The sequence below is a fragment of the Chiloscyllium punctatum genome, chromosome 20 (assembly GCF_047496795.1).
Source record: "Chiloscyllium punctatum isolate Juve2018m chromosome 20, sChiPun1.3, whole genome shotgun sequence".
In the NCBI taxonomy this organism is placed as follows: Eukaryota; Metazoa; Chordata; class Chondrichthyes; order Orectolobiformes; family Hemiscylliidae; genus Chiloscyllium; species Chiloscyllium punctatum.
The window spans coordinates 67,701,685-67,722,135 of NC_092758.1; the positions used below are offsets into that span (position 1 = coordinate 67,701,685).

The 20,451-nt window shown below is 42.2% G+C and overlaps 1 long non-coding RNA gene across 1 annotated transcript in view; it reads left to right on the forward strand.

Annotated features, from left to right (window-relative positions):
* Nucleotides 1–915: 915 nt before the first annotated feature.
* The window catches only part of LOC140492181 (uncharacterized), a 36,206-nt gene continuing 16,670 nt past the window's right edge, over nucleotides 916–20,451 (forward strand). The window contains exons 1-2 of the long non-coding RNA XR_011963512.1: nucleotides 916–1,144; nucleotides 9,021–9,327. This is a non-coding gene — a long non-coding RNA (uncharacterized lncRNA). The remainder of the gene's footprint in view (nucleotides 1,145–9,020; nucleotides 9,328–20,451) is intronic.

Sequence of the window (20,451 nt, forward strand, 5' to 3'; positions counted from 1 at the left end):
ACAGTGAGTTAGCAGTTTGTTTGAGGTAATCACACTTCGTGTTCGTTGTTTTCCTTCTCAGGGTGGCTGACGTGTTCGATTATTTTTTCTGGTCTTCTACCTGGCAAAGACTGCTTCCTCAACACTAAGCATCTATCAACATACCAAACTTTCTGGGCTGGTTGTTTATCATGTGTAAATCACAGTTTGAGTGAGGATCTAAAATCTGGATTTAGGCTGTTGTCAGGAGCAACAAATCTATGTGGGCTTTTATTAACCACAAAATGACTTTTCAATATAAAATAACATTACAAAATAGATTCAGCATTAATACTGTGCTAAAATAGTTGAAAGCTGCATTCCTGCTTTGCTGAGCTGGCTAAATGAAAAGATAAAGCAGACAATTAAGTCTTCATAAAATGAATCATAAGACATTAAGGGAAGTCCCAGGTTCGATTCCGGCCTCAGGTGACTGTCTCTGTGGAGATTGCACATTGTCTGAGTGGGATTCTTCCAGGTGCTCTGGTTTCCTCCCACAGTCCAAAGATGTGCAGGTCAGGTGAATTGGCCATGCTAAATTGCCCGTAGTGTTAGGTGCATTGGTTAGAGTGAAATGGATCTGGGTGGGTTACACTTTGGAGGGTCGGTGTGGACTGGTTGGGCCGAAGGGCCTGTTTCCACACTGTAGGGAATCGAATCTAAAAAAAATTAACTGACCACCCTGACTAACCTTGAACTTGCAAGTGTGAGACATAATATGCGTAAGACAATACTGTTTCCAAGGAAATATCAATGAATTAACCTGCTGTCCAATAAGTCACCTTATCACATTTTATTGGTTTGCCTTGTAATTAGGGTTGTACTGTCTCTTAAGAAACATATAAAAATGGCTTGTTCAAATTCAATTGCACAGTTTTCTCCAAGGAACACAGTAGCTGTTAACCTCTGTGTTGCTGGACTAACCTGTGCCCGACGTTGTAATAAACTGGTGAACCTTGCTGAAATAGACCACAATCCGAGTGATTATTTTGACCGATCTCTTTGGGGAGGGGTCTAGATCTTCATATGGTGCTGTGACTCAGATATGACATGGACGGATTGTGGACAATGGTGTAAGAGCCTTGGGTCGTTCACTGTTGAGAGTTGAGGAATCGGCCACGCAGACGTGAGTTTTTTTTTCATATTCGTCTGGTTTTCGTCTCATTCAAGTAATGGTTGACCTGACCCCTCGCTGTCTTCCATCTCAGTCCAGACTGTAAAGGATCAGTCTTGGTAAAATAAGAAAAGGAGATAAATGGGATCTGGTGGGGTGCTCTGAGAAAAAGAGATAGAGCAATAAGATTCAGTTGGATTGGCATTGTTTAAATTGATAGTTAAATTGTTCTGTGAAATAAAGAAGTATCGCGATATATTAGAACGAAACTGTCAGGGTTTAAGAATGTCAGGAATGTTCTGCAGAAATCATTAGTCTCGTTGCTCATTGTCAGGCTATTGATTAGTGCAAGTTTTATAAGGTAAAAACAATGACTGCAGATGCTGAAAATCAAATACTGGATTAGTGGTGCTGGAAGAGCACAGCAGTTCAGGCAGGTTCCTGATGAAGGGCTTTTGCCCGAAACATTGATTTCGCTGCTCGTTGGATGCTGCCTGAACTGCTGTGCTCTTCCAGCACCACTAATCCAGTAGTGCAAGTTTTATGTCGAGTTTATTTCTATTATATCTGTTCGGCTTGGCTTGACACTTTTTTTTCTACTTGTTTTGGTGTTTGTTCTTTGTTTATGAAATATGGAGGGCGTTTGTTGCCTTTGTCATGTTTAAAAAAAATAAGAAAGCTGGCTAAGGACAAAATTACTGTTAGAAATGCTGATACAATTCTTGCTACTCAACCACAGGAAACTAGTGTGCGTACTCAACAGGGTCCTAGTGTCCGGACAGAAAGTTCTGCTGAAAGCATCTTAAGATTTAAAAAATTAGCAATAGAGAATTTGCTCGCCCCAGGGTTATGACAATTGAAACACCACTTGATAAGCCCTGGACCCACGCTGAAATCCGCTTCATGCTTCAAGATGCCCCTGATGCACTTGAGTGCCCAACATTAGTTTTAATTGGCTAGCACAAATCTACTGAAATTATAGTTGCTTGCTTCAGGATGTCCAGACTTCAATGAATTTGGCATACAGGACACATTAGGTAACTATTAAAGACTCTGTTGTATTTCCCCAAGTTGTGGGCGAATGCAGAGGCACAAAAGAAAAGTTATCTTGTAAATAGAAATAGACAATAGGGCCATTCTGCCCTTTGAGCCTGCACCACCATTCAATATGATCATGGCTGATCATCCTTAATCAGTATCCTGTTCCTGCCTTACCTCCATTACCCTTGATTCCACTATCCTTGAGAGCTCTATCCAACACTTTCTTAAATGAATCCAAAGACTGGGCCTCCACTGCCCTCTGGGACAGAGCATTCCACACAGCCACCACTCTCTGGGTGAAGACGTTTCTCCTCATCTCTGTCCTAAATGGTCTACCCCGTATTTTTAAGCTGTGACATCTGGTTCGGCACTCACCCAGCAGTGGAAACATGTTTCCTGCCTCCAGAGTGTCCAATCCTTTAATAATTTTATATGTCTCAATCAGATCCCCTCTCAGTCTTCTAAACTCAAGGGTATACAAGCCCAGTCGCTCCAGTCTTTCAGCGTAAGGTAGTCCCACCATTCCAGGAATTGACCTTGTGAACCTACACTGCCCTCCCTCAATAGCCAGAATGTCTTTCCTCAAGTTTGGTGACCAGAACTGCACACAGTACTCCAGGTGTGGTCTCACAGCTGCAGAATAACCTTTTTGCTTCTATACTCAATCTCTCTTGTTATGAAGGCCAGCATGCTATTAGCCTTCTTCACTACCTGCTGTACCTGCATGCTTACCCTCATTGACTGGTGTACCCAGATCTCTTTGTACTGCCCCTTTACCTAAATTGATTCCATTTAGGTAGTAATCTACCTTCCTGTTCTTGCCACCAAAGTGGATAACCATAACATTTGTCCACATTAAACTGCATCTGACCACTCACCTAACCTATCCAAGTCACCGTGTAATCTCCTAACATCCTCTTCACATTTCACCCTGCCACCCAACTTAGTATCATCAGCAAATTTGCTAATGTTATTACTAATACCATCTTCTATATCAATGATATATATTGTAAAAAGCTACGGTCTCAGCACTGATCCCTGAGGTACCCCACTAGTCACTGCCTGCCATTCCGAAATGGAGCCGTTTATCACTACTCTTTGTTTCCTGTCAGCCAACCAACTTTCAATCCAAGTTAGTACTTTGCCCCCAATACCATGCGCCCTAATTTTGCTCACTAACCTCCTATGTGGGACTTTATCAAAAGCTTTCTGAAAGTCTAGGTACACTACATCTACTGGATCTCCCTTGTCCATCTTCAGAATTACATCCTCAAACAATTCCAGAAGATTAGGCAAGCATGATTTCCCCTTCGTAAATCCATGCTGACTCTGACCTATCCAGTTACTACTATCCAGATGTGTTGTAATTTCATCCTTTATAATAGACTCCAGCACCTTTCCCACCACTGAGGTCAGACTAACTGGTCTATAATTTCTTGCTTTCTCTCTCCCACCTTTCTCAAAAAGTGGTACAACATTAGCCACCCTCCAATCCGCAGGAACTGATCCCGAATCTATCGAACTCTGGAAAATAATCACCAATGCATCCACGATTTTTCGAGCCACCTCCTTCAGTACCCTGGGATGTAGACCATCAGGCCCCGGAGGCTTATCAACCTTCAGACCTAACAGTCTCTCTAACACCAATTCCTGGGAAATATAAATTCCCTTCAGTTCAGGTCCTTCAGCCACTGTTACCTCAGGGAGATTGCTTGTGTCTTCCCCAGTGAACACAGATTTGAAGTACCAATTCAATTCTTCTGCCATTTCTTTGTTCCCCATAATATATTCCCCTGTTGCTGCCTTCAAGGGCCCAATTTTAGTCTTAACCATTTTTTTGCCTTTCGCATACCTAAAAAAGCTTTTACTATCCTCCTTTATATTTTTGGCCAGTTTATCTTCGTATTTCCTTCTTAGTAATCCACTGTTGTTCTTTAAAAGCTTCCTAGTCCTCCGTTTTCCCACTTATGTTTGCTATGTTATACTTTTTCTCTTTTAACTTTATATGTTTCTAAACTTCCCTCATCAGCCACGGCCAACCATGCCTCCTCCTAGGATCTTTCTTCCTTTTTGGAATGAACTCTGATCCTGCACCTTCTGCATTATACACAAAAATATCTCCCATTGTTCCTCCACTGTCATCCCTGCTAAGGTATTGCACCATTGAACTTTGGCCAGCTCCTCCCTCATAGCTCCATAGTTCCCTTTATTCAACAGAAATATTGTCACTTCCAATTGTACCCTCTCCCTCTCAAATTGTAGATTGAAGCTTACTGTATTATGGTCACTACTTCCCAATGGCTCCTTTACTTCGAGGTCCCTGATCAATTCTGGTTCGTTGCACAAGACCACATCCAGATTTGCCTTCTCCCTGGTAGGCTCCAGCATCAGCTGTTCTAAGAATCCATTTCAGAGGCACTCCACAAAGACTCTTTCTTGAGGTCCAATACCATCCTGATTCTTCCAGTCTACCTGCATGTTGAAATCCCCCATAACAACTGTAGTAACATCTTCGCGACAGGCCAATTTCAGGTCCTGATTCAACTTACATCCGACATCCAGACTACTGTTTGGGGGCCTGTAGATAACTCCCAAGAGGGTCTTTTTACCTTTAGAATTTCTCAGCTCTATCCATACTGACTCTACATTCCCCTGATTCTAGGTCCCCCCGTGCAAGGGACTGAATATCATCCCTTACCAACATGGCCACCCCACCCCCTCTGCCCGTCAGTCTGTCCTTACGATAGCACATGTAGCCTTGAATATTCATTTCCCAGGCCCTGTCCACTTGAAGCCACATCTCAGTTATCCCCACAATATCATATCTGCCAATTTCCAAAAGAGCCTCAAGCTCATCCATCTTATTTCTAATGCTTCGTGCATTCATGTATAGTATTTTTAATTTGTTACTGCCCTCACCCTTCCCATCAACTCCTATTTCACTCAACCTTACAGCATGATCCCTTTTTGAGTTTCCTTATATTGTTAGAATTGCAAATTGAACGGCTTGAGAGGTATTTAGATTTTGCACATTTGGTTTGTTATATATCCCAGCCAGGATTTATGTGACTAAACTCCCTAACGCTGACTGTTCTGGAATGTAAGGGCCTCATTACCCTTACAAGAAAGGATAAACAAAAGCTAAAAACTGAGCTATAAAGAAGGTTGAAAAATGTTCATGTGTGTGAGAGAAAGGAGACAGAGAGAGAGAGAGAGTAAGACAGGGTGTGTGTGTGTGTGAGAGAGAGAGACAGAGAAAGCCCCACAGCTTGTAGAAAGTTTAACCCTTTGTGATTCAGTTTGGATGCACATTTGTTTGTTGGTGATTCAATGTTTGTGTTTTGTTCCCTGGAGCTCGAGATCCGGGACTGTTTTGGATTAGATTAGATTAGATTCCCTACAGTATGGAAACAAGCCCTTCGGCCCAACCAGTACACACCGACCCTCCGAAGAGTAACCCACCGAGACCCATTCCCCTCTGAATGATGCAGCTAGCACTATGGGCAATTTAGCATGGCTAATTCACCTGACCTGCACATCTTTGGACTGTGGGAGAAAACCGGAGTACCCAGAGGAAACCCATGCAGACACGGGAAGAATGTGCAAACTCCACACAGAGAGTCACCCGAGGCTGGAATCGAACCTGGACCCTGGTGCTGTGAGACAGCAGTGCTAACCACTGAGCCACTGTGCTGCCCCCATTTTGAATCTGATTTGCATTTTGGAAAATTAACATGATTTCTTTTAAGGTTAAGGATTCATCAGTGATTATGAAATGAAATATTGAAATATTAACCCCATTCTTCTTACAGGTCATGACTGCCCGACTGTCAGTTTCTAACTAACCTTTTGTCCTTACATGAAAGCTAACCTTATTCAATATCAGATCAGTTTAATACAGAGGAAGACAACATTATAACCTTTTTTTTGTTTCAGACTCATTTGTTTCCACTTAATTTTAAGTCTGCTGTGTTTCATTGGTGATTATGATGTGCCAGTAGCAGCTTTATTGAGTGAGTCCCCTCCTTCAATGACGATTGAAGTTTAATTCAACATTACGCTGTGATAAATCATGTAACAAAATTAATATCCTATGGTTAATATCTGTGTCTTTGGATTCAGCCATTATTCATGCATTAGAAGTTTTTTTTGTCATCTGAGTAGACAAAAACTTTTAAGGTAACTGCAGCCATTTCACGATCTATAGCATTGTAAATGAGTAATGACTGGTCAGGACCAATTAAGGAACCTAAACTTGGATTTAAATTAAGGGACTAAAACCAATAATTGTGGTGGATTTCAAAGTTGGAAACTGTATACATTTTGCATTTTAAATATTAAATATTGAATGAAGGAATTTCCAATTTATATTAATAAGTTTTAAAATGTCTTCGTCACTTGTTCACTTTCCACCTTTGAATTACAGATAATGATTATTTCATTTATTATTTTTAATAGTCAACTATATTAGCCCGAATCACAAAATCAAAATTAATTGGCAGGATCGTTTGGTTTTATTCCCTTACACATTGTCAGTGACCTGTCTCATTGCCTGATGATTAATTTGAAGCATGGCTGCATTAATTCATTGTTAACTAAAGAATGGAAAGCTACCTTACTGACCAGTTGAAGAAAATCTGCATGTGATTGGGGGATAGACTTATGTATAGCAGATGGAACTCCCAAAAGCTGGGAGGTGACTGTGAATGGATATATGAAAAATAAAAGGGACATACGAGAATGTATGGAGGAATTTACAAACAGGATCAAAGCAACAGTACATAAAATAGAGAACTTAGATTCTACTAGGAATCCCGAGCTTATGTCTGGCTTACCAACCTTTTCTGAGGATGGGGATTTTGTCCCTAGATATCCACAGAGCCCCTAACATCTCCCGATTGCCCCCAGCAAACCACCCACTTACTACAAATCTTTCCTTCTTTTGAAAAAGAAGCATCCAGTCTTCATAGCCGACATCAAAGGGTTGAGTAGCCTGCGCCATCCTAAACCAGGTCCCATCCCGGGAACTAGAGTTATGTTAATGAAGCATGCCCCTGACTGCAAGACCAAACCAGTCCAATTTGCTCAATATGTCCAAGCATGAAACAAATTTAAGTGCAGTAAAATTCTGGGAATAGCCTGAATACGAATGGCTCGTGTTACAAGACTGAAATATGTGGCTATCTGTCTGACGGAAGTGATATACAATTGAACAATAATCAAGAAACTCAATTACCTTTGTTTAACCCTATGCTTTTGCAATGTTTTCCACCTGGAATCATTGACGTGATCCAGACCAACAATACAAACCAGTCCAGGAATTTCCAGTCGCAAATGAGGTGAGCGGTGGTTTTCTATTAGATGGTCAGAACCGGACTGAGGCACAATGCAAGTTACAAGTAAAACTAATTATGTCCAGCACCCTTGCAATCCCAAATGCCATATGCCAGCCCTGATAAGATTGATTGAAACCAGGTTGCCCACTGGGGGGGCGGAACCTACCTCAGGTGCCCACCACTGCTGCGCAACCTTTCCCCAAGGGGACCCCGAAAACAGGTCAAACAGGCCCCAGAATTTCACCTTTGAGACTGGGAACAAGACTGCAAAATCTCCTAGGGACAAATGGCTGGCCCTTGCTTTAATTTTTGAAATGTGGCCACTGGGGAGTAATGTGTATTTAATGTTACCTTGGAGCTGATGTGGAGAATTGACATGCTTTCGTCCTAGCAAAAAGAAAAACTGTTAATGTACATTGACTCTTCATTGTGCTTTTAATATGATCTATGATTATGGAGCCTTGTGGGAACATTGAAGATTTAACCCCCAAGCTGCAGCATTATAGTAATGCTGTTTTGTCCAATTAAAGTCACGCAAATTCGTGAAGCGTTCCATATTTTTTGGGTGGCACAGTGGTTAGCACAGCTGCCTCACAGTGCCAGGGACCCGGGTTCAATTCCCACCTCAGGCAGCTGTCTGTGTGGTGTTTACACATTCTCCCCTTGTCTGCGTGGGTTTCCTCTGGGTGCTCCAGTTTCCTCCCACAGTCGGAAGATGTGCAGGTCAGGTGAATTGGCCGTGCTAAATTGCCCGTAGTATTAGGTGCATTAGTCAGGGGTAAATGTAGGGGAATGGGTCTGGGTGGGTTGCTCTTCGGAGGGTCGGTGTGGACTTGTTGGGCCGAAGGGTCTGTTTCCACACTGTAGGGAATCTAATCTAATCTAATCTGGCAATTATCAAGATGCTTGGCTCATGCTGAGGAAACTGAGACTGTTTCTAAAGTAGTGGGCAAGTGGATGCAGCTGCTAAGCAGGCAGTCTTACACCCCAAATGTCTGGTCCCATCGGATCCCCCAGCAAAACCTGCTTAGGCACAGTAGAAGGACGGGTATGTAAGATACAGAAATCATGGGTGATGCCCCTGCTGAAAAGCACAAACTATGGCCTCAAATAAGGTATCCCCTCGATACTCAAACCAGAATGTGCATGACCCCTATTGGACAACTTTGTGTTCCTTCCTTGCTGCTGCCTATTTTAAATGATTATGTGTATTTTGTATACACATGGGCAAGGGGAAATGGTTTATATTAACACTCCATGGCCTCCAAGCTCGTTGGAAAGGACCCTTCCCGATCCTCCTCACCAGCCCAATTGCTGCCAAGGTCGCTGGATGCCTTGCCTGGGTCCACCTCCATCATTGCAAGATCATCGCACAAACCCCTCCAAAGTGGGGAGATGATGGAAATGATCGAGATGGTGGAGATGAATGAAAGGGAACTAAGAGAGGAACCGGAACCAGGCTACTAAGATAAAGATGTCTCTTTCGAATAGTAATTCTCCTTCTGTTTCAGATATCCTAACCCTTGCTTTAGCACTGACTACTAGAATCAAGATCGAACTTGCCCTGCTGTGTGGACTTACCATTGCCAGCACTGGTGCACAAGAAGGAACCATCCACCTGTGTGATCCTGAGCAACCAAGATTGTGTACTATCTATGCCAAGAAAATGTCCTTGTGTGCGGAGAGATTGAACATTACCAAGAATGACTGTTGAAGTAGTCAACTACATCAAAAAGATTGAACAGTTCAATCAGTGAAAGTGGGCAAAGAATTGGCAGATGGAGTACAACATGGGAAAATGTGAGGTCATGTACTTTGGTAAGAAGAATGGAAGCATGGACTATTTTCTAAATGGGGAGAAGTCTGAAATGCAAAGAAATTTGTGAGTTCTAATCTAGGATTCTCTCAAGGTAAACTTGCAGATTGACTCCGTAATTAGGAAGGCAAATGTAATTTTGGAATTTATTTTGAGAGGACGTACTTCGGAGGCTCTATAAAAGTCTGGTCAGACCACATTTGGAGTACTGTGTGCAGTTTTGGGCCTCATATCTCAGGAAGGATATACTCACCCCAGAGAGTGTTCAGAGAAAGTTCACGAGAATAGTCCCAAGAATGAAAAGCTGAACGTAAGAGGAATGTTTGAGGATTCTCGGTCTGTATTCAGTGGAGATTAGAAAGTTGAGGGGGAAATTAATTGAAACTTATAGAATACTGGATGGCCTGGACAAAGTAGATGTTAGGAAAGACTTTCCCTTTATTCTCAGGCTGTTCTCTTAGGAAGATAAAGGAACAGCCTTAGAATAAAGGGAAGACCTTTTAGAATGGAGAAAAGGAGAAAGTTCTTTAGTCAGAGAGTGGTGAATCTATGGAATTCACTGCCACAGAAGTCTGTGGAGTCCAGGTCATTGAGTATATTTAAGACGGAGATAGACAGGTTCTTTATTGTCAAGGAGACCAAGGGTTACAGGAAGAAAGGAGGGGAATGGGGTTGAGAAACTTACCACTCATAAATTACTTGTGGAGCAGACTTGATGGGCTGAGTGACCTAATTTCAGCTCCTTTGTCTTATGGTCTTATCCACAAGAACAGGATACAATGCTCAACTCATTGTTTATCAGTTCACCACCATGTGAGTGGTACGGTGGCTCAGTAGTTAGCACTGTTACCTCACAGCGCCAGAGACCTGGGTTCAATTCCCGCCTCAGGCGACTGATTGTGTGGAGTTTGCACATTCTCCCCGTATCTGTGTAGGCTTTCTCCAGGTGCTCTAGTTTTACTCCCACAGTCCAAAGATGTGCAGGTTAGGTGAATTGGCCATGCTAAGTTGCCTGTAGTGTTAGGAGGATGGGTCTGGGTTGGTTGCGCTTCAGTGTATCGGTGTGGACTTGTTGGGTCGAAGGGCCTGTTTCCACACTGTAAGTAATCTAATCTAATTACCATTTGCCTTCTATGAGTAAACCTATTCTGAATCCATGCAGCCAAGTCACTGTGCATCCAAAGCTTTTAATCTTCTGGATGAATCTGCCATGTTTGTCTCCATTACTACCAGGACCCTGACTCCCGTTTTCCCCACCTCTGGACCCAATCTGCCTCAACAGCTCCACTGCCCGGGACCCTAACCATATCTTTCCTAACAAGACATCAACGGACTGACATTTACTTTGTCCCAGGTCTGCCAGACGTGATTTTTCCCACCCATCTTTAACTACCCTAAACACTTGCCTGGCCCTCTTGCCACTTTGCTTCTGTGCCACTAAGCATTTATACCCAGTGGCACCTTACCTCCCTGGCAACCTGGCACTTTTCCAATTGTATCCTATCATCTGGCACCCTACTCTCCTGATATCCTACCCATTCTCACCCACATCCCCTCCCACTTGGCATTCTACTCACTCAGCACCCTGTTTCCACCCAAGTGTGGCTCTGAATTCCTGAAGGAACCATGATCACAATCTCCTGTCAAAAATGCAGAGTTCTCTCCTTTCGGAAAAACGCATGAGATTGCTACTCCTCAGAAACTTAAGCCTTATGCATATTATCAGTAAGCATTTAGCCTCAGTGTGTGGAACCATGAAACACATTGGCAGTCTGTGTTCCCAATGATAACCAAGATGAAACAAAATCAAATAAAATCACCCAAGCTTATTTTCTAACAAGGAACATATACACTTGAGTGATTTTAGTGCAGTAAGTGTATTAGGAAGCAGATGTAATTATAATCTATTGAACTCTGCTTCTTGCAATTTATAATCTCACTGAACCCATCAGTAAAATTACTCCCTTACAATAACTTTAATCTATTTATAATTTAGGCCCAATCATTACATGGGCTAGCCTATAAATATATTGTGAAACAGCAACCATTTACAAATGTTTCTCACAGCATGGCTAACATAACCTTGCACATACAACTGTACATTCTTATACTATCATTGGCTTCAGACCACAGACCTTATCTGGGAGAAAGTGAGGACTGCAGATGCTGGAGATCAGAGCTGAAAATGTGTTGCTGGAAAAGCGCAGCAGGTCAGGCAGCATCCAAGGAGCAGGAGAATCGACGTTTTGGGCATGAGCCCTTCTTCAGGAATTCCTGAAGAAGGGCTCATGCCCGAAACTTCGATTCTCCTGCTCCTTGGATGCTGCCTGACCTGCTGCGCTTTTCCAGCAACACATTTTCAGCACAGACCTTATCTGTCTCCAGCCACATTCCAATTTACAACTTACTACTGTCTTACCTCAATGCTCTTTATAGTCCAGCAACTTATCATAGTTCAATGTGGGATCATTATATATAGGAAGGCCTCAAAACATTCATTTTTATTTGCAAGCATCAAAAGTGAATAAAACTCAAACAAACATCAGTTACATTTGCTTCTTGCCACACGAACACAACGATATTTGTAGACAATGAATGATTACTGCAAGCAGTTCTCACTGACTGGAACTGATTGTCTGGCATGTAGTGTCGGAAGCAGCTGCGTTTTATCATGTAAAGCTGATGCTCCTTCTACTCAGTGTCTTCATCCTCCTCTTCACAAGACGACTTCCACTATCCCAGTTTGTCAGCATTCATCATGTCTCCTCATTGTCGGATCCAGTTCTGCAGAGCACAACATATTAGAATTATATGACACACTCTGTCTATACCAGATTGAAAGATCCTAACAGACTGGTCTAACATTAGAACTACATTTTCAGCAAACTAACCAATTAATTTAATCCATCTTTTAAAAGATATCATAACCCACTTCTGGAGCAGATTAGATTTGAATTTATACCACCTGGCTCAGTGATAGTGACACTGCCATCGTGCCACAAACCTGACTTTTTTTTATTCACGCATGGGATGAGGCCAGCAGATATTGCATTCCTAATTGTCATAAGGCACTTAAAAGCCTACACTTATTCACATGTAGTGTCCTAGAGTCTGACAGCATAGAGACAGGACCTTGGCCCAAACTGGCCCATGTTGACCAAAATGTCCATCCACATCAACCTAACTTCCCTGCACTTGGGAAGTTTCCTTTAATACATTCCCTACCAATCTATTTGTCCAAATGACTTTTAAATGTTGTTAATGTACCTGCCTCAACCACTTTCACTGTCAGTTCATTCCATAGGGGTACCAGTGCACCATGATGGTTGGTGTAACTGAGCTGTAGGCCCAGGTCCCAGAAGGTAATGTTGAGAGATGAAGGCTTAAGTGAAAGCATTTGATAGGAACTCAGGGAAAATCAGAATTGATGGGCTTGATAGGGAGTACAAGGAAGAAAGGAACATGAAGGTTTAATTGTCCATCTGGATTGACAGTCTGCAACCTAGTCTGTAAAGCATGACCTGTGTTGCCATCCTTCTTCACCTGAATCACAAATGCTCACTGTTAACAATAAATGACTGTAACCATATCCAGAGTAGGTAGAGTATGTGTTTCTTTTCCTTTCAGAGGATGCAAGCTCTTCTTGTGAATGATGTGATGCCTATCAAGGGGCAATTGCATTAATCAGACATTAACACAGCATAGGTTGAAGACATCTGGAATTATGTTATTGTGTATATGAAGCATATGCAGCGACAAATCATGTCAAATACAAATCCTGGTCATAAGGAATCTTGACCATTAAAAATTAATCAAAGTCATCTCTGTGAAGTAGAAATAATTATAGGTGATATCTAAAGTGTCATCTTCAAACAACATGTTTTTGTAAGCAATACTGCCTTTCCGAGGTGATGTTGCATGGATGGACAAGGTTACAATAATCCTTCTGCATTTACAATCTCCGAATGTATTTGTACAGCATTAGCATGTGGTCCCTATGTTGAAGGTCCATGTGTAGGTATAAGACCATAAGGTCATAAGACAGAGGAGTGGAAGTAACGCCATTTGGCTCATCAAGTCCATTCTGCCATTTAAGCATGGCTGATGGGGATTTCAACTCCATTTACCCGCACTCTCCCCGTAGCCCTTAATTCCTTGTGAGATCAAAAACTTATTAATCTCTGCCTTGAAGACATTTAATGTCATGGCTTCCACTGCGCTCCGTGGCAATGAATTCCACAGGCCCACCACTCTTTGACTGATGAAATGTCTCCTCATTTCGATTCTAAATTTACCCCCTTGGGATATTACTCATGTCTTCCACTGTGAAGAGTGATGTCAAATATTTATTAAGTTCTTTAGCTATTTCCTTAATTCCCAGCCTTCCTGCATCAGTTTGGAGTGGCCCAGTGTTGAGTTTTGCCTCTTGTTTGTTTCTGATGTATTGAAAGAAACATTTTTAATTGTACTGGATAGCCTACCTTCATATTTGATCATCTCCTGCCTTAATTCTCTCTTTGCTATCCTTAGTTTGTTTTTGTAGTCTTCCCAATCTCTTGATTTGCCAGTGCTCTTGGCCATTTTATCAGCTCTCTCTTTATCTTTGATACTTTTCCTGACTTCGTTTGTCAGCCATGGTTGTATAATCCCACCCCCCGGATAATCTTTCTTTTCTTTGGGATGAACCTCTATACTGTGTCTCTATACACCTAGAAACCCCTGCCATCGTTGCTCTACTGTCTTCCCTGTTAGGCTTTGCTTCCAGTCGATCTTCGTCAGTTCCTCTTGTATGCCCCTGTAATTTCCTTTATTTAACTGTAACACCATTACATCTGATTTTACCTTCTCTCTTTCAAACTGCAGACTAAACTCTACCATATTATGATTGCTACCTCTGAAGTGTTCCCTTACTTTAAGATCTTTTGTAAAGTCTGGCTCATTACATAGCACTAAGTCCAGAATAGCCTGCTCCCTTGTGGGTTCCATCACAAGCTGTTGCAAAAAGCCATCTGGATAAGCATTCCATGAATTCCCTTTCTTTGGATCCATTGGCAACATTATTCACCCAATCCACCTGCATATTGAAGTTCCCCATGATCATCGTGACCTTGCCTTTCTGACATGCCCTGTCTATTTCCTGGTACATCTTGCACCCCTGATCCTGACCACTGTTAGAAGGTCTGTACATAACTCCCATTATGTTTTTTTTTGCCTTTATGGTTCCTCAACTCCACTCACACAGTCTCCATATCATCTGACGCTATGTCATTCAGTGCCATAGATTTAATTTCATTCTTAACTAATAAGGCAACCCCATCCCCTCTGCCCACCTCCCTGTCTTTTGATAAGTTGTAGCTCCTTGGATGTTTAACTGCCAGTCCTGAGCCCCCTGTAACCATGTCTCTGTGACGCCTACCACGTCATAATCATTCACGATGATTTGTGCCATTAATTCATCTACTTTGTTACGAATACTACTAGCATTCAGGTAAAGCACCTTAATGCTAATTCTCTTATCTACATGATTTCCAATATCTCTCGTAATATGTCCTAAATTATTTTCTTTCTTTTTGTTTCATTCCTAGTCTGCCTTGAATTAAACCCTGCACACATGCTAACCAGCGGCTTATCTTTCTACTTGACTCCATACTCACTGTTGCTTTCCCTTTCCCTTTCCCCCAACTCACAAGTTTAAAATCCTCATAACCACCCAATTTATCCTTTTCACTAGAACACTGGTTCCAGATCAATTCAGGTGGAGACCGTCCCTTCGGTACAGATCCCCACGGCTCCAAAACTGATGCCAATGTCCCATGAAATAAAATCCCTCTTTCCCACACCAATCTCTTAGCCACATGTTTAATTCCCTAATTTTCTTATCCCTATGCCAATCAGCACGTAGCTCGGGCAGTACTCCAGAGATTATGACCTTCAAGGACCTGTTCATCAATTTCCTTCTTAGTGCTTGATAATCCCCAAACAGGTCCTCCTTCCTAACCTTGCCAATTTGCTTGTACCAATGTGGACCACAACAACTGGATCTTCTCCATCCCGTTCCAATATCCTTTCAAGCTGGTCGGAGATGTCCTGCACCCTGGCACCGGGCAGGCAACACACCATGCAGGACTCCCGATCTGGCTCACAAAGGATACTATCTAACCACCTAATAAGAGAATCCCCTAGAACAATTACCTGTCATTTTGCTCTCCACCCCCCCCCGACCTTGAATGGACTTCTGCACCATGGTGCTGTGATCAGCTGGCTCATCCTGCCCACTGCCCTTTTCCTCATTCAAACAGGAAGCAAAAATCTCATACCTCTTAGATAAGGTCAACTGCTGAGGCTCCTCCATTCCTGAACTCAGAATCCCCCTACCTGCCTCACTTACAGTCATTGTTGTCCCTGATTACTAACTGAATTTGAATTACTTAATCTACCGGATGTGACTGCCTCCTGAAACAAAGTGTCCAGGTAATCCTTCCCCTCATGGATATGCTGCACTATTTCAAGGCTGCACTTGTCAGAATGCTCCAAATTCCATTGAATGGAGGACTATGCCAAGTTATCATTGTTCTTTGTGATATGAATGCTGGCAGCTCATATTACTAAGAATTTGTTCTATTTTTGATATTTCCCAAAACTGGTTCATTGGATGCAGCTCCAGCAGGAGTTATCATTGCTGTGGTCACTGGACAATAAAGGCGCAGAGAAATTGAGGAAGAACAAATGTGCGACCAATCCCAGGACTAGTAGCAACCCCCAGCAGCTGCTGAACAACCTCCACAGGAAGATGTTGCAGCTGAAGGTTCTGCCATATGCAAATAGAAGAGGCCCAGAATCTTTGGCTTTCAATATAGTTTCCTCCAAGTCAGTGTGCCGCAGACTGAGGATGTCCTGGGGTACGGTCACAGAATAGTCAACTGCTGGAACAGGTCTTTTGAACTAAAGGAGTGGGTGGCCATGCCATCCAGGTTACCATCAAGGGGACCACTGTACTAAGTTATGTACCTACTGCTTGTAAGGACCAACTTGGTACCTGTGTGGGAACTCTTCATCCTCAAACATCATGATTTGGAGACACCGCTGTTGCACAGGGGTGTACAAAGTTAAAAATCACACAATACCAGGTTATAGTCCAACAGGTTTAATTGGTAGCACCAGCTTTCAGAGTGCTGCTCCTTCATCAGGTGGTTGCGGAGTATAAGAGTGTAAGACACAGAATTTATAACAAAGTTTACAGTGTCCTCAAACATTGAATGCATTGAGGCTGTCGCCAATTCAATTTAAGGCAGGTGACACCACTTCAACTCTTTTCCCTGTGACAAGGTCAATTCTCCCCAGCCTGACCAGTATATTTTGCCAACATACCTGGATTTCCCAGATGTTAGTTTGTTCAGACTGTCAACATTTCATGTTGAGATGATTATATCACAACGCTGCAGAGTTCATCAATGAATTCATTAAACGTATTTTCTGATCAGGGGAATCACATATCAAAAGTTTAGGACGAATACCTTAGAGACTGCCATGATGCCTATATCCTTGAGAATTCTTATGTTCCTGCTTCATTTCAAGGGTTGGATGTCTTACAGTCAGATGGTTACTGGGAGACAATGCTTATCCTCAGCAACCATGGCTGATCACACTGTTCTGCAACTAAGGCAGTGCGCCAATGCAATGCATTTCATTTTTTGACCCCCAAGCCACCATGTAAGATGATAAGCTTGCTGAAGATGAGGGTGAATGGTTGGATCTGCCTTGCAGTCCTTTCTAGTCAGGGTGGGCTGCAAATTTTTGCATGTTGCCCACTGCAAAACTGGAACCACCCAAGAGGGCATCATAGAAACTGAAGGCCTGTAAGTATGATAGAAGCCATCTGTTATGAAGTTGAAGGCATGTACAGTACTTTTAAGAAAGAGTGAATGCTGTTCTGCACTGAGAGCTTACAAGCAGTACAAGTGTACTGGAAAATTGAAAATATGTAACATTTAGCTGTGAAATAGAGTTGGTTGCTGTTTTGACAACAATTCAAATTTAGCCAATCAATTTAAATTACACCCAGGATACTAAACCCCAATCAAATTTGAATTTATTGTTTTGCCAACATCGAGCGAATGAGACAATCCAAAGTTGGGGTTTTACAAAAACAGGCATTTTGAAAATCAGACAGAGCAACTGCCATCAACACAGATCCAAGAAATTAGGAAAGACTCTCTATCAAAGGTGCATGTTAGAACATAGAACAATACAGTGTGGAACAGGCCCTTCGGCCCTCGATGTGAACTATTCTCAGCTCGTCCCCCTACATTATCCCAAAATCATCCATGTGCTTATCTAAGGATTGTTTAAATCTCCCTAATGTGGCTGAGTTGACTACATTGGCAAGTAAGGCATTCCACACCCTTATCACTCTCTGCGTAAAGAACCTGCCTCTGACATCTGTCTTAAATCTACCTCCCCTCAATTTGTAATTATGTCCCCTTGTACAAGCTGACGTCATCATCCCAGGAAAGACACTTTCACTGTCTACCCTATCTAATCCTCTGATCATCTTGTATGTCTCTATCAAATCCCCTCTCAGACTTCTTCTTTCCAATTAGAACAGATCCAAGTCTCTCGTCCTTTCCTCATAAAACCTTCCTTCCAGACCAGGCAACATCCTGGAAAATCTCCTCTGCACCTTTTCCAATGCTTTCACATCCATCCTGAAATATGGGGACGAGAACTGTAGACAATATTCCAAGTTTGGCTGCACCAGCATTTTGTATATTTGCAGCATGATATTGCGACTCTGGAACTCAATCCCTCAACCAATGAAACCTAACACACTGCATGCCTTCTTAACAGCACTATCCACGTGACAACTTTCAGGGATTTATGTGCACGGACTCCAAGATCCCTCTGCACATCCACACTGCCAAAAATCTTTCCATTGACCCAGTACTCTGCCACCTCTCAGCCCAATTCTGCAGTTTATCCAACCTGTAATATTCTTCCAAAATGTCCACTATTCCACCGACTTTAGTGTCATCTGCAAATTTACTAATCCATCCAGCTATGCATGTGTCTAAGTCATTTATAAAAATGACGAACAGCAGTGGTCTCAAAACAGATCCTTATGCCACAACACTAGTAACCGGACTCCAGGCTGAATATTTTCCATCAACCACCACTCGCTGCCTTCTTTCAGAAAGCCAATTTCTAATCCAAACTGATAAATTACCCTCAATTCCATGCCTCTGCATTTTCTCCATTAGCCTACCATGTGGAACTTTATCAAAGGCTTTACTGAAGTCCATGTATACCATGTTAACTGCCCTACCCTCATCTACATGCTTGGTCACCTTCTCAAAAAAACTCAATGAGGTTTGTGAGACACGACCTGCCCTTGACAAAACCATGTTGACTATTTGAAATCAAATTGTTTCTTGCTAGATGATTATAAATCTATCTCTTATAATCCTTTCCAAAACCTTTCCTACAACAGAAGTAAGGCTCACTGGTCTATAATTACCTGGGTCATCTCTAATGCCCTTCTTGAACAAGGGCACAACATTTGCAATCCTCCAGTCCTCTGGTATTAAACCTGTAGACAATGATGACTCAAATATCAAAGCCAAAGGCTCTGCTATCTCCTCCCTAGCTTCCTAGAGAATCCTCAGATAAATTCCATCTGGCCCAGGGGACTTGTCTACTTTCACTCCTTCTAGAATTGATAACACCTGTTTGTAACTAACCTCAATCCTTTCTAGTCTAATGTCTCGTATCTCATTCTTCTCTACAATATTCTCCTTTTCCTGAGTGAAAACCAATGAGAAATATTCATTTAGTACCTCTCTGATCTCCACAGGGTCCACACTCTACTTCCCACTACTATCTTTGACTGGCCCTATTCCTACCTTAGTCATCCTTTTATTCCTCATGTACCTATAGAAAGCTTTAGGGTTCTTCTTTATTCTATTCGCTAAATACAGCTCATGTCCTCTCTTTGCTCTTCTTAACTCTCGCTTTAAATCCTTCCTAGCTGATCTGTAACTCTCCATCGCCTCATCTGAACCATCTTGCCTCATCAACACATAACCTCCTTCTTCTTCGTAACAAGAGATGCAATTTCTGTTGCAAACCACGGTTCTCTTACCTTACCACTTCCTCCTTGCCTGACAGGGACACACCTATCAAGGACACATAATATTTGCTCCTTAAACCAGCTCCACATTTCCAATGTCTGCATCCCTGGTTTTACTATTCCATTCTATGCATCCTAATTCTTGTCTAAGTGCATTATAATTGCCCTTGTCCCATCGATAACTCTTGACCTGTGGCATGTACTTATCCCTTTCCATGGCCAAACTAAACATAATTGAATTATGGTCACTCTCTCCAAAGTGCTCACCTACAACTAAATCAATCACCTGGCCTGGTTCATTACCAAGAACCAGATCCAGTGTGGCCTCCCCTCTTTTCAGCCCTTTGACGTACTGTGTCAGGGAACCCTCCTGTAACATTGGACAAAAACCGATCCATCAGACATACCAGAGTTATAGCGTTTCCAGTCAATGTTGGGAAAGTTAAAGTCCCCCTTAATGACCACCCTGTTTCACTCCTACCCAGAATAATTTTGCTAATCCTCTCTTCCACCTCCCTGGAACTCTGCAGAGGCCTATAAAAGACTCCAAGCAGTGTGACCTCTCCTCTTCTGTTTCTAACCTCACACCACACTACCTCAGTAGGTGAATCATTCTCAAAAGTTCTCTCAGCCACCGTTATACTATCCTTGACTAACATTTGGAAAATATTCACAGTAAAAAGAACGAAGATGACCCAGGGAGATCTTCAGCCAGAAGAAGACAAGCAACAAAGATGACTGCGGCTATGTGGTTTTGAAATTAAATTGATGTAATTTTAATCAGTGTCTTACTGAAATGGCATATTATTACAGAGTTGGAGGCAGGTAATAATCAGTTTAGAGAAAGGGGGGCTTAGAGTTGTGATAAATTGTTTAATGTTCACTTTTAGAGTTAAAAAATAAATTGATATTATTTTCTTTAAATAGTAGAACTTGTGAGTTCTCTATTACTCATATTTTAACAGGTGAGGCAAACTTTTCTGGGTGTTTGGTTTAATTA